Source organism: Alligator mississippiensis, chromosome 1 (assembly GCF_030867095.1).
Source record: "Alligator mississippiensis isolate rAllMis1 chromosome 1, rAllMis1, whole genome shotgun sequence".
NCBI classification, from domain to species: Eukaryota; Metazoa; Chordata; order Crocodylia; family Alligatoridae; genus Alligator; species Alligator mississippiensis.
This window is the reverse complement of record NC_081824.1, coordinates 326,237,362-326,250,016: the sequence shown is the minus strand read 5'-3', so window position 1 is coordinate 326,250,016 and position 12,655 is coordinate 326,237,362. Positions and strand designations below refer to the sequence as shown.

General features: G+C 44.7%; 1 pseudogene; it reads left to right on the top strand.

Annotated features, from left to right (window-relative positions):
- The first annotated feature begins 4,916 nt into the window (after nucleotides 1-4,916).
- LOC132247974 (small nucleolar RNA U3) lies at nucleotides 4,917-5,084 on the top strand (annotated as a pseudogene).
- Nucleotides 5,085-12,655: the final 7,571 nt, after the last annotated feature.

Sequence of the window (12,655 nt, the reverse complement as noted above, 5' to 3'; positions counted from 1 at the left end):
CATTTAGATTTTGAGGATAGTCAAAATTACAATTTCCTTTGAAAATCTCAGGCCATATTTCTTTAGGAATAGTGCAACCCTCTTCAATAAGTGAAAGAATTAAGCCAACAGCAGTATGTGTAGTTTCAGATGATGATAAAAGTTCTCTTCTTAATTGTATTCCTTCTTTTTTGCTTTATGCAGGCAGGAATATAAAATAGGAGTTGCACTGGAACTATAGTGCATTGCTGCTATGACTCCAGTATGGCAGAGGTAGGCTTGTATGTAAGTAGAAATGCCTCAATTTAGATAAATGAAGTTCTTCCACACAACATTGCCTGCAACCAAAATGCTTTTTGAGAATGATAGCAGACACCATGTAAAGATGCAGTTTTATGAAGCATATGAATCATCTGTCTTTTGGGGGAAACTGCCTATGCCATCCTGCTGATTGTGTGCTAATATACTGATTTAATTTCTTACCCACCCTGTGGAGAGAAAAAATAGTGCCAAACACTGAGTTTTAATAATCACAGCTTAGAGAAAGTGATGTCAGTATTTCCAATGGATACAGATAGATTATGAGTGTCCAGAGTTATGGAGGGATAACTGTATACCCCTTATCATTTGCAAGCAACCTCTGTATTTAGTTTGGAGAAGCACTGCCATTTTAGCAGAATTGTCAGAAATATTGGCAACTGGATTGGGTCTGACAAATATCACAATGCACGGGGGAATTACTCTATGCCACCAGCTTCCCAAATGGAAAGTAATAGGTGATATTAGATGTATAACTGGGGGGGGGAAATACCTGGGGCAGCAATCCCAGATGCTGCCTTTTGGGAGGGAGTGCAAAAGCAGCCGCTGCCACAGTTGTTGCTGACCATGTCACTGCAACTGGCACAGCAGCAGTCACCTCTCTGTGTTTCACAACTGCCTCAGGCACTATGCTTTCTTACTATGCCTCTGGGTGATATCAAGGTTACTCAGGCAGCTCTTGTGGCCAATTGTTTGGAAAGGCCCCTGGAAAACCTTTGGCTATCATGGTATGTAGGTGAAAGAATTACTTTAAAATGTACTGCTTAAATGTTTTATAAGACCGAATTGCTACAGCTGTTCCAACAATTGATCAGCAGCACAAGCCCTGCCCTGTTAAAAGGCAGGTTCATGGCTCAATTGACATTTAGTGTGCTGGTTCTTCAAAGGTTAGACAGGTTTATCTGTATTTCTCTGGTCCAGTGATCACTGGGTGTCATGAGTGTTGAGATTTAGACCTCAGGGCTTTGAGGGCTGGGTTCAAGGGGTTGGGGGCACAGGTAGTTTTCTCCTTAGTCCTCCTGGTTATGGATCATGAGTGCAGAAAGGATAGAACAAGTAAATGGAAGACTCCAGCATTGGTGCTACCACAAGGGCTTTGGCTTCCTCAACCATGGCATGCACCTTCAAGACTACAGCCTGTTGGGAAGGGATGGCATCCACCTAAAGCCAAAGTGGAAGAAAGTTTTCTTGCCTAGAATGGTGGACCTCCTGGATAGGGCTTTAAACTGAGATCACTGGGGGATGGACCATCAACCACTAACACAAGCCCAAAAAATGGCAACCTTGAAACCAGCATCCCAGGGTACAATAGGAAGCTTTCTCCAACACCAGCTGATTGACAAGGTATTCCACAGCTCACCTGAAAGCCTAGGGCCTCCAACGTTAGGCTTAGTTGCCTGTACACTAATGCCAGAAGCATGGGAAATAAGCAGGAGAAACTGGCTTTCCTACTAACCAACAACCAATATGAGCTCATAGGGATCATGGAGACCTGGTGGGACTCCATCTATGACTGGACGACAGGCATAGCGGGATACTCCCTATATAGGAGGGATCGTGTTGGGAAGAAGGGTGATGAAGTTGCTGTCTATGTGAAGGAACATTACACCTCCTTAGAAGTGAAGATTGGAAACCAAGAAGGTCAACTTTAGACTCTCTGAGTCAAGATACGGGGAGAGCATGGGGAAGGGGATTTGACTGTAGGAGTTTATTACAGACCTCCAAACCAAGAGGAACAGCATGACCAGGAATTCTCTGGAGAACTGGCAGAGGCTGCACGCTCTCAGAGCATGGTCATCATGGGTGACTTCAACTACACAGACCTCTCATGGGATGAGCACTCAGCTACATCTCATTGCTCACAAAGCTTCCTCACTTGTGTTGAGGAGCTCTATCTAACACAAGAAATCTACAAGCCAACCCAGGGCAATACACTCCTAAACTTGGGTCTGGGCCAAGGGGATGATCTAGTGAACAACTTGAGGATCGAAGGGAAACTGGGTGACAGTGACCAGGAGATGAGTACTTTCTCCATCCACTGTAAGTCAGGGAAATTAACTAATAAAATAGAAATCCTTGATTTTACGAAGGCCAACTTCCACAAACTTAGTGGATTGGTTGGCAAGGCTGTGCGGGACCATGGTCTGATGAGGAAGGGGGTGAAAGAAGAGCAGTTGTTCCTCAAGGAAGTGATCCTAAAGCTCAAAGGAAGTCCATTCCCTTTCATAAGAAAGGCAGCAAAAGGGGTGGGAGACCTCCTTGGCTCAACAGGGAAGTCATGGACCTCCTGAAATTAAAATGAGAAGCCTACAAAGGTTGGAAGTCAGGAATAACTAACAAAGAGGAGTACTCAGCAACAGCCCACACCTGTAGGGAGCAGATTAGGACAGCAAAAGCACAAACCAAAAATAGATGGGCAACTGGAATCAAGGACAACAAGAAGTCCTTCTTTAGATATGTAGGAAGTCAGAGAAAAAATAAGAGAAGCATAAGGCCTCTGATAAATGAAACAGGGTGGCTGATAACTGACACTCAGGACAAAACCGAACTCCTGAATGAATGCTTCAAGTTGGTATTCTACCAGTCCAAGGGCGTTAGCCTGCTTGATGGGATACAGGAACATCGTGGTGGGGGTGACCACCCCTGCATAGTTGGTGTAGATCTTGTGGGGGACCACCTACAAAGGCTAAATATCTACAGGTCATCAGGACCCGATGAACTACACCTGAGGGTGCTAAAAGAACTGGCCAATGTCATCATGCAACCAATGGCAAAGTTATTTGAAGACTCATGGCACTTAGGAGAGGTCCCAGAAGATTGGAAGAAGGCTAATGCGGTGCCTATCTTTAAGAAAGGAAAAAAGGAGGACCCGAGAAATTACAGGCCAATCAGTTTGACCTCAATCCATGGTAAAATCCTGGAGAACATTATCAAAGAATCCATTACAGACAGGCTAGCAGAAGGCAGTATTCTGAAGGATACTCAACATGGCTTCATTATGGGCAGGTCATGACAGACCAAACTCATTTCCTTCTATGATCAGGTTACTCACCACCTGGATGAGGGAAATAAGGTTGATGTCATATACCTGGACTTCAAAAAGGCCTTTGACCTAGTCAAAGTCCTCAGGAAAAAATTGGGAAAAGTGGCCTTGACTACTTTATGGTCTGATGGCTAGGAAACTAACTCCATGGTAGGATCCAAATGTATTGATTGACAGAACTGAGTCATCATGGCAGAGGGTGACCAGTGGCATCCCTCAGGGTTCAGTACTCGGACCAGTGCTTTTCAACATGTTCATCAATAATTTGGATTTGGGTATTAAAAACAAACTAGCAAAGTTCACTAACGACACCGAACTAGGGGGGAGTGTGATCATACTTGAAGACAGGCTGACAATACAGGTCAGCCTGGACAGGTTTGCAAGGTGGGAGGACCTGATGTTGTTTAATGCAGAGAAATGTAAAGTGCTCCACCTGGGGAGAAATGATCCACAACAAGACTAAGGATGTTGTCCTCCCTCTCTACTCAGCCTTGGTGAGACCGCAGCTGGAGTTCTGCATCCAGTTCTGGGTGCCGCACTTAAGGAAGGATGTGGAGAAGCTCAAGGGAGTCCACACATGATTAAAAGCCTAGAAACCAGGTCATATGAGGAAAGGCTGAATGACTTGGGACTGTTCAGCCTGGAGAGGAGAAGACTCAGAGGGGACTTGCTGGCAACCTATAAGTATATCAAGGGTGTACATCAGTGCCTGGGGGAGCATCTCTTCACCAAGGCCTCCCAGGGGAGGACAAGAAATAATGGGCACAAGCTAATTGAGGATCGCTTCAGGCTAGACATAAGGAAAAACTTCTTTATAAGCTGTGTGCCAAGGGTTTAGAAGAGACTCCCCCCAGAGGTGGTACAGTCACCCACCCTGGAGATCTTCAAAATGCATCTTGATGCCCATCTGGCTGGGGTCATCTGATACCAGTAGTCTTTCCTGCCCAAGTGCAGGGGGGGGGCTGGACCCGATGGTCCCTTCCAGCCCCTAACAACTATGAAACTATGAAAATGGCTTTCCATATGGAATACGTTTCTGCACATCTGTTTGCATTCCTGGTTGAAGGTAGGAAATGTTATGACCACTTTGAGATAAAAAATCATCTTGAAAATATAGATATCTTTGTTTCCCATTGATGTAAAACTAATGAAAGAGTACCTGACATTAATTGCTATTTATTTTTGCTGATTGCTCAAACAGCAAAATGGGGAAGGCAAATACTGAAACTGATCCACAGCTTTCACTTCCTTGTGACTGTGTCAATACATGTTGTGGGGACAAAAACTAAACCATAATAAGTTCAGTAGCCTAACTAGGGATGAGCAAGCAGGGCATGAGCTGTGGGTGCCGACTTAACAGAAGCACCAGAATGAAGGCCCCTTGGAGAATCTGCACAGCTCTATTGTACTTCTGAATCCACTTCTTCTGTGGGAGATGCCACTGCAATGGAGGGAGGCATCAGTACAGCCAGCAGGTACAGGATTAATGCAATCCTCTTCTGCAGCCTCTGCACTGAAATAACTGTGCCCATTGAGAAATCAGGAACACACTACATCTGTTGCTGCAGCACCTACACAGATTGTACTTCCAGGGATCATTTCTATAGTTGATAACTAGAGAAGTGTGCCTGAAAGTGATAGGACTATTTGGTCCTGGGCTTTACTGTTACCCATCTCCATGATGTTAATGGTAATACTTATGCCAGATATTACAGCTTCAAATTGAAGACCAAATATGAATGGATTTCACTTTTGCCCCCACCACCCTTGTTGTGAAGATTAGATAAGGCTACACAATGAACCAGTGACAGAAGCAGAGGTTACCATTTTTGGGAGGGTCTGGATTTCCATACTGCAGGTAGTTGAATTCAGTGACAGTAGGCAGGACTCTAGGACTGACAGATTTCTTTTCTTGGGTAGAGGACAAAAAAAGACTTTGTCAAATCATTTCGTCTACAATAAAAAAGAGATTTTGGGTTCTATCAATTGAATCAGTCCACAAATAAAAATTGGTCTCTTAGCTCCTGCCAATTACTAACTAAAAATAAACTATTCATAGTTGCTTATTAAAATGCAGTCATGAAGTAATGCCTTCTGTTCTGTGCTTCTACATTAATAAGCCAGATATTTAGTAACTCAACTGTCTCAAACTTGCGAAAGCTTGCTAATGAATATGAAACTCACTTTGCAACAATATGTTAAAGATTATCAAAACCAGTGAATGCAGATAGTGAACAATGGAGCAAAGCTGTTTGTACCACATTTTGTTTGCACAGATGCAGTTTGCACTTTGGAATAATTCTTTTGGAAATTGTCGATGTTTTCAAAATCTGCTCATGGGCTTGCATACAGAATATTGTGGATTCTTATTTTAAAAGTGGCATCAGCTGATTTGTAATGTGGATCTACAGTAAAATTCACTGTCCATAAGAGCTTTGTAGCCTCCCATGCCTCTCCACTGGTTGTTGTGGGTGAGGATGCCTCTTGAGCCTTGCCATGGCTTCTCGGGGTGGATGTTATGGGCACCAAGTGACTTTGGGGCGGTTCCCAGGGGCTTCTCCTGCCATGTCTTTGATGGTTAGTTTGAATGAATTGGGAGGATGATGTTTGCTCATACTCCCCTAGTACCTTCCCTTAGTCGCTTCCTCCGCTCCTTTCATATGGGGCTCCGCCTCCCCTATACCCCACCTACTGCCAACCATGATGTTACTCTTTGTGTTGTTGAGGGTGATGTCCAGAATTTTCTTTAATGCTTGAGTTTGCAGGGTCAGACGGCCGCAATCAATTGGTACTCTTCCTTCCCCGAGTGTTTCCTGTGGCCTCTTCCTTCTGTCTAGGTGTCATGTGTCTTTGGCACTGTCTTGTTCTCCGGTGCATCGTCCCTTTCTTAGGCTGGGTCCTTGTTGCTGGTTGGCTGCGCCCACCTCAAAGTGTCACTGGGTCCCTTCAGACTCCAATCTTCAGCGGTGGGTCGATGCCCACTCTGGCTCCGTGGGTGGCTCCCCTGGCTCACGCTGGTCATGGACCTTAGAGGCAGCCCCCTCCTGGGGTGCCTACCAGGTCCCCTCTCTGTGACCACTGGTGTGGTCCAGTCCCTCCAGAGTGGTGGGGGACTTCACTTCTGGTCCCCCCTGCTGTTCTTCCACTGGGTCTTTTGTAGTGGCCCCGGGTATCCAGCCAGTCAGTTGTTCCTGGCAGGTACATATAAAGTGAGCCCAGGCTAACGTGGGAGCTGTCCCCAATTCCTTCTGGTTCATCCATTTTTTTCTCTTTGTTCTTCACCTGCGGTGGCTCCGCCCTCCATGGTTTCATTTTTGCTGCATTTGTCTCCTGGCACAGTGTCCCACCACCTCCCAGCTCCAGCAGGTAAGCCAATTCACAAGTGTCTTTAGAAATGCCTGGCTGGATTTAGAGGCCCATCCTGTTATGCTGTTGTCTTCTTGTTTCTTTTTTTTTATGGAAAAAAACCTTTTTATTCAGTCTTTGTACAGTTTCTAATAGGGTTCTAGTCCAGGATTGGATCTTCTAGGGGCTACAATAACACAAATAATAATTCAGAGAAGCATCCACAGGGCTCCACCTTCAGCATTTTCTTCTCTACCTCTATAATGTTTCTCTTGATACTTTCTTTCACAAATCAACTTTAAGGATCATCTTAATGCTATAAAATTTCAAATTGACTGTACATTGTAGATATCTCCTTTTGTCCAAACTAAAATGTCAGCCTTTCTCTTTAATCTCTTGTTTTGGGTTTATACACATCAACTGAGCTCAACATAATCCTGACCAAACTCCTTTTATTGAAGTCCCATTTAAATTAGTGGTACTCAATGTACTTAAAAATTAAGCATGTTGGGTCTTAGATTGTAGCTGAGCAATAGAAGGGACCCAAGGATGAACTTTAATGCCTAGAGAAGGACAGCATATATTACACAAGATAATCAAGAGTATTACTATTTTATTACTTGTGACGGCTGTAGGTGTTGTAGGGCTTGCTACCACTGCCCTGAGCTCATCTACCTACAGGTGGCGACAGGGTGGACCTTGGCTCTGGACCACCTGGTCTGCCAGGAAGTGGATCTTATGTTTTCTCACCTGCCATGACTTTGATGATATATATTCCCAGGAGGCACTGCCCACGGTGATCCTGCCTTGTCTCGAACCCTGTTTCTTCTATGGGGCTCCAAAACCTCCCCTTTACCCCAGCCTAGCCTCTCCAGATGGTGTTCACAATATTCTCTTGCATCCAGGTCACAGTGCTTTCTGTTGTGGTTATATTTTTGGCCCTCTACCCCAGAGTGATATCGGGCCTCTTTTAGGTACACCCCTCCAGGGCTGGTCTTGGCCGGTGCTCAAGAAATCAAAAGAAACAGCAAAAACCAAAGAAAACCCCGGCTGCTTCTCAGCATTCTTGTCAGGCTCCATCAATGTCCCTTTTACCCATGATCAGGTGCTCAAAATCCTAATCACCATAATCCAGACAAAATTCCTTAGTAGTCTTCACTATGTACTGGCCTGCCGTGCACCCCTATGAACGCCCAGTCTCATTGGGGTCTCCCCCATGTGCAGGAAGGCTCTACCTGTGACTGTAGTTTTTCCTCAGGCCCTCTTCCAGATCCTCTGTTGAAAAACTCTGCTCTGGAGATTATTTTAGGCCCTTCTGGACTCCCTCACTCCAGATCCTCAGCTGCAGCTCCACTCCGGAGATTACTACCAGCCGCACGTGTGCAGGCCTCCGCCTGCCTCAGGGTCACTACCACAGCGTTTCTCAGGCACGTTCCGTAGTCTTTGCCTGCCAAGATGCTCAGCCGCTCCTCTCTCTCTGCGGCCTGCAGGGAACTGACCCCTCTCTGCCCCTCTCTGGGGCTGGAAATACCTTTGGGTAGCCTCCCTCCTCCAATCCTGAGTGAGATGCTACTCTGGAAGTTGGGTGGGTATTTTCCTTCCTTTCTGGTTTCCAGCTGTAGCTCTGCCGGCCCTCCATGCTGTGAGTTTTTTCTCACCCTTCACATTACTCCTGAGGTTTCTTTAGCATTCAGCATTGATGACGTAGCAATTGTTAGTAATTCAGAACCAGGACTGCAAAGTCTCATGGATCACCTTTCTTGTGCTTGAGATGATTTTGGTCTGACTACTAATCTAAAGAAGATAGTAGTTGTCAACAAGTTAACCACCCTCCCAAGGTTAGAATAAATTATGAAAGCCTGGACGTTGTTGAAAAGTTCACTTACTTGGGCTCCACTGTATCACAAAATCTTGGTTTGGAAGCCAAAATTAACACTCACATTGGAAAGACAAGCAACACCATGGATAAACTTCAAAAGAGAGTTTGGAAAAACATACCGCTCACTCTGTTGACAAAGATGTCCATCTACAGTGCTTGCATACATAGCTCTCTATTGTACAGCAATGAAACATGGATTCCTTATGCCAAGGAAGAAAGAAAACTGAACAGTTTCCATCTTCAATGTCTCTGCTGTATCCTGGGCATAACATGGCATGACAAAATCTCCAACTTCGCTGTTCTGGAATGGGCCAAGATACCCAATATGTTTGTGCTTCTGAGACACAGACACCTCCTTTGGTTAGGACATATGAATAATATGAGTGATGGCCAAATCCTCAAGGACATACTCTACGGTGAGCTGGCCACTGGCAAACGTCAACTTGGATGGCCCAAACTCCATTTTGTTGATGTCTGCAAGAAAAACCTTTGTGAGCTGCGCATCGGTGACCAATGCAGAGAATCTATCATTTCGGACAGCTGTGAGTAGACAGCTGCTGTGAAGCAGGGCCTACATTGTTTCAAGATGGAGAGAATTGATGATGAGCTAGAGAAGAGGTGTCAGAGGCAGGCAAGACAAAATGGTACTCGGAATGCCAGAGCAAGCTCAACTGAGTTTGAATGTGCAACTTGCTGGCAGGTCTGCCTGTCATGCATCGGACTCCTCACCCACTCAAGAAGCTGTCATAATACCCACTAATCTACCAAAGGTGCAATCTCCATGGGTTCCTGAGACTGGTGGCTGCCAATGATGATGATGACTATTTTTTTACTTCTAATGTTTCTTTAGCATTCACCATTGGAATATAATTGCCCATAATAATTTCTCTAGCTCTTTCCTTCCATGGATCTTGAAGTGATTTATATAAAAAGGGCATATTCAATTAAAGGCCAAACATCTTAGGAATTGCAGGATTATGCCCAAAATAATTATATTTTATCTTTTTTATAAAATTGTGGCTTTTCTGTTAAGAGTGTTAAATTTGATTTGGGAATAGATTTCAGATTTTCTTCTAGTAGTACAGTAGTAGTAGTGATTTGCTGTTGCTGCTGCTACTCATTTTGAAAATGGATATCCTGATAGTCTGGCATAGTGACTTCATGACACATTAGGGTATGCCTAACACATGGTGGACCTATATGCTGGCTTACATGCATGTTCTGTTAAATTAACCTAGTCTTGTCCAACATATGGTCCGCGGGCCACCACACGGCCCGCCAAGCTCTTTTCTGAGGCCCAAGGTGCTGCGATGGGCAATGAAAGTAAACACTGTTTACTTTCATTCCCACCCCTTGTCCCTCCCCCAGACCCTCAGCAGATTCCTAATGGCTGCTGAAGGGCTAGGGAAGGGACAAGGTTCCCATGTGCACCGTGTCAGCTTGACATTGCCAATGTGGCACGTGTGGGAAGAGGAGTAGCTGTGTGCCGCTCGGGCCGGGATGAGCCCATCCGGAGCAGCAGGAGCTCAGCTGCACTTTCCCCCTACCTGTGCTGGTCAGTTCCAAGTGGCAAATGGCTCTGCTGCTGCTTCTGCTGGCTGGTGCCAACCCGGGTGGGTCTGTCCCATCCAGAGCAGCATGTGGCTTTTCTGTTAAGAGTGTTAAATTTGATTTGGGAATAGATTTTCAAAGCTGAGTTAAAAGGCCAACTTCCATTAAAATGAATGGGATTTAGAGGGCTACAAATCTTTTATGACAACTTTGCAACATGCCTATCTACCCCTTTTTGCAAATCTCAGCCATAGTTTGGAAGCTCAGCCAAAGAACATAATAGCATAAAAAGTGCCATGCTAGGTCAGCCCAATGGTCCATCTAGCTCAGTATCCTGTCCCGAACAGTAGCAGAGGTGAATGCTATTGAGGGAGAGTTTTGAACTGGTTAGACCCATTTCATTGTCACTTCCTGCAACTTCATTGGTGTCAAAGGTCACATGACATAACTTCCTGATGTGATACCACTTCCTGTGAAGTCTTTGAATATGGCTCGCCAGCCTACTGGGTGATTAAAAAGTTCATGATCTGGCCCCACATTCAAAAAGTTTGGACACCCCTGAGTAAACCAAACCTGTCTTGAGGCTACATCAATATTATACCTGTCCCTTAAACTTTGTTAACTGAAGGTACACATATCACATGAGGTTTTTGGAGGTAAGTATCTCAAAGTTTTTAGCACCTGCTTATCTGTAGACACTCAAAGATGTGATTCCTACATTATTATGGTAGAACCTGTCTGTCTCTTCAGATTCCTGCCCAGCTAGTTTTCTGCCACCATCCCATTTAGCTTGCATATTCCTTACTTCTGCTCATTCCAGCTGAAAAGACAAGATGGGGATGAGCTGCTTCTGCTTGCAGCTGAATGCTTTATGCAACTGTTGGATGCCATTTTAGAAGCAGGTACTGACATGCAGAAGATGGCAGGGTTTAGATCAGAATAACTGTATTTACTTGAATCCAAAATGAGATTACTTTTCCCATAATCAGAATGAGGGGGAAAATGCTTAGTCTTAAATTCAAGTACCAGCTCAGAGCAGGCAGTGGCTGGCTTTGGCCCCAGGTTTTGGGCTGAAGCCAGTGCTGAGCCTCTGCCTACCCCTGCAGCTGAAGGTGGGAGGGGGAGGAAAGGGGGCAGGTAGCAGGGTTAAGCACATGCATGGCGTCAAGGAATGGGATACAGGCTGCAGGGGGGAGAAAGGGCTAGGGGAAGCAAGGTGTTGGGGTGCAGGCACTGGGGAAGGAAAAAGTGGCAGGGGGAATAGGCAACAGATAGGAAAGGCAGAGGCAGAGGGAGGCAAGGGCAAATTATAATACATTTATAATTTTACACGTATGGAAAATTCCATGTATGGACCCTAATAATTGGGGGGTCGTCTTAAATTTGAAATCATTTTGGATTTGAGAAAGTGCAGTCATTTATGGTAGACCTTACAGCCATGATGCATGCTCCAGAACTTCTGAACAAGTAGACCTTGCAGCATCAGAACTCTGTTTCAGATGGGGACCCTCCTAATACAAGGAATAGGTCAGATTGTCCCCTGAATTACTCCTGTTCACTAAACGTATCATTCCAAATCTGCTCCCTTTTCACCTGCTCTTGCATTGTATACTTGTCAATAGTCCTCGATGGATGTGCTAAGCCACCAGAGGCAGTGTTTATCCAGAGGGACTGTTTTCACAGACTACTACAGATTTGTTTCAAACCAGTTCTCAGGATGGCTTGCAAAGAATATCTCAGAGAATGGCAATCTCAAACTGAGCTGAAAGCCTTGATAGTGCTACTCTGATTCAGCAATCCTGGCAGGTTGCAAACATTGGTGTAGAAAGTAAGAGTGTGATGCCAAAGTACTGAGGGGATCTCAGGGATTTATCTCCTGGGAGAAGTGTTTCCTCCTAATGTCAATTTTAAGGATCAGGTGTCAGCATCTATTTTTTTGTGAGGCTGTTTCTAGGGATTATGATGTCAGAGGGCCTAGCTAAGGAACATTCAGTTTCATAGTTAGTTGCTAGCAGAACATATATTTGGCAGGTTGAAGACAAAAAACATTTGGATGCCAAGATGGCCCATGCGTTTGTATGATTGTAGCCTGCCATGTCCCGTACGAAATCCAGAAGGCTACCAGTGATTTTTAGGGAGTGGACATTTGTAGCTTGGAGACTAGCCAGAGGTAATCAGAAAGGGCATCTAACCCCCTGAAGCTGAGTGTAGGCAAATAAGGAAATAAGGGATGCATGTGTGCCCACATCTTTGAAGCACAGGGGATATGAATGTGGAAATCTGATGCTGTAATGCTTTTAATGCAGTAAATGATTTAAACCATCTTGTTCAATTCCTATTGTTGCTAATTACCTTCATGTTTATTGTGGCTGTATGTTTTATGTGACTGTAAAGTGCATAAGGTGTTATTAGAGTAAAGGATTTTGAAATTGTACAACTGTATTAAAAGGCCATCACTCATTCTGTCCCAGCAAGCATTCACACAAGCTGTATTCCAATATGCCATTTCTTTTCTTATTGCAATTTTTCAAGCTTAAAAT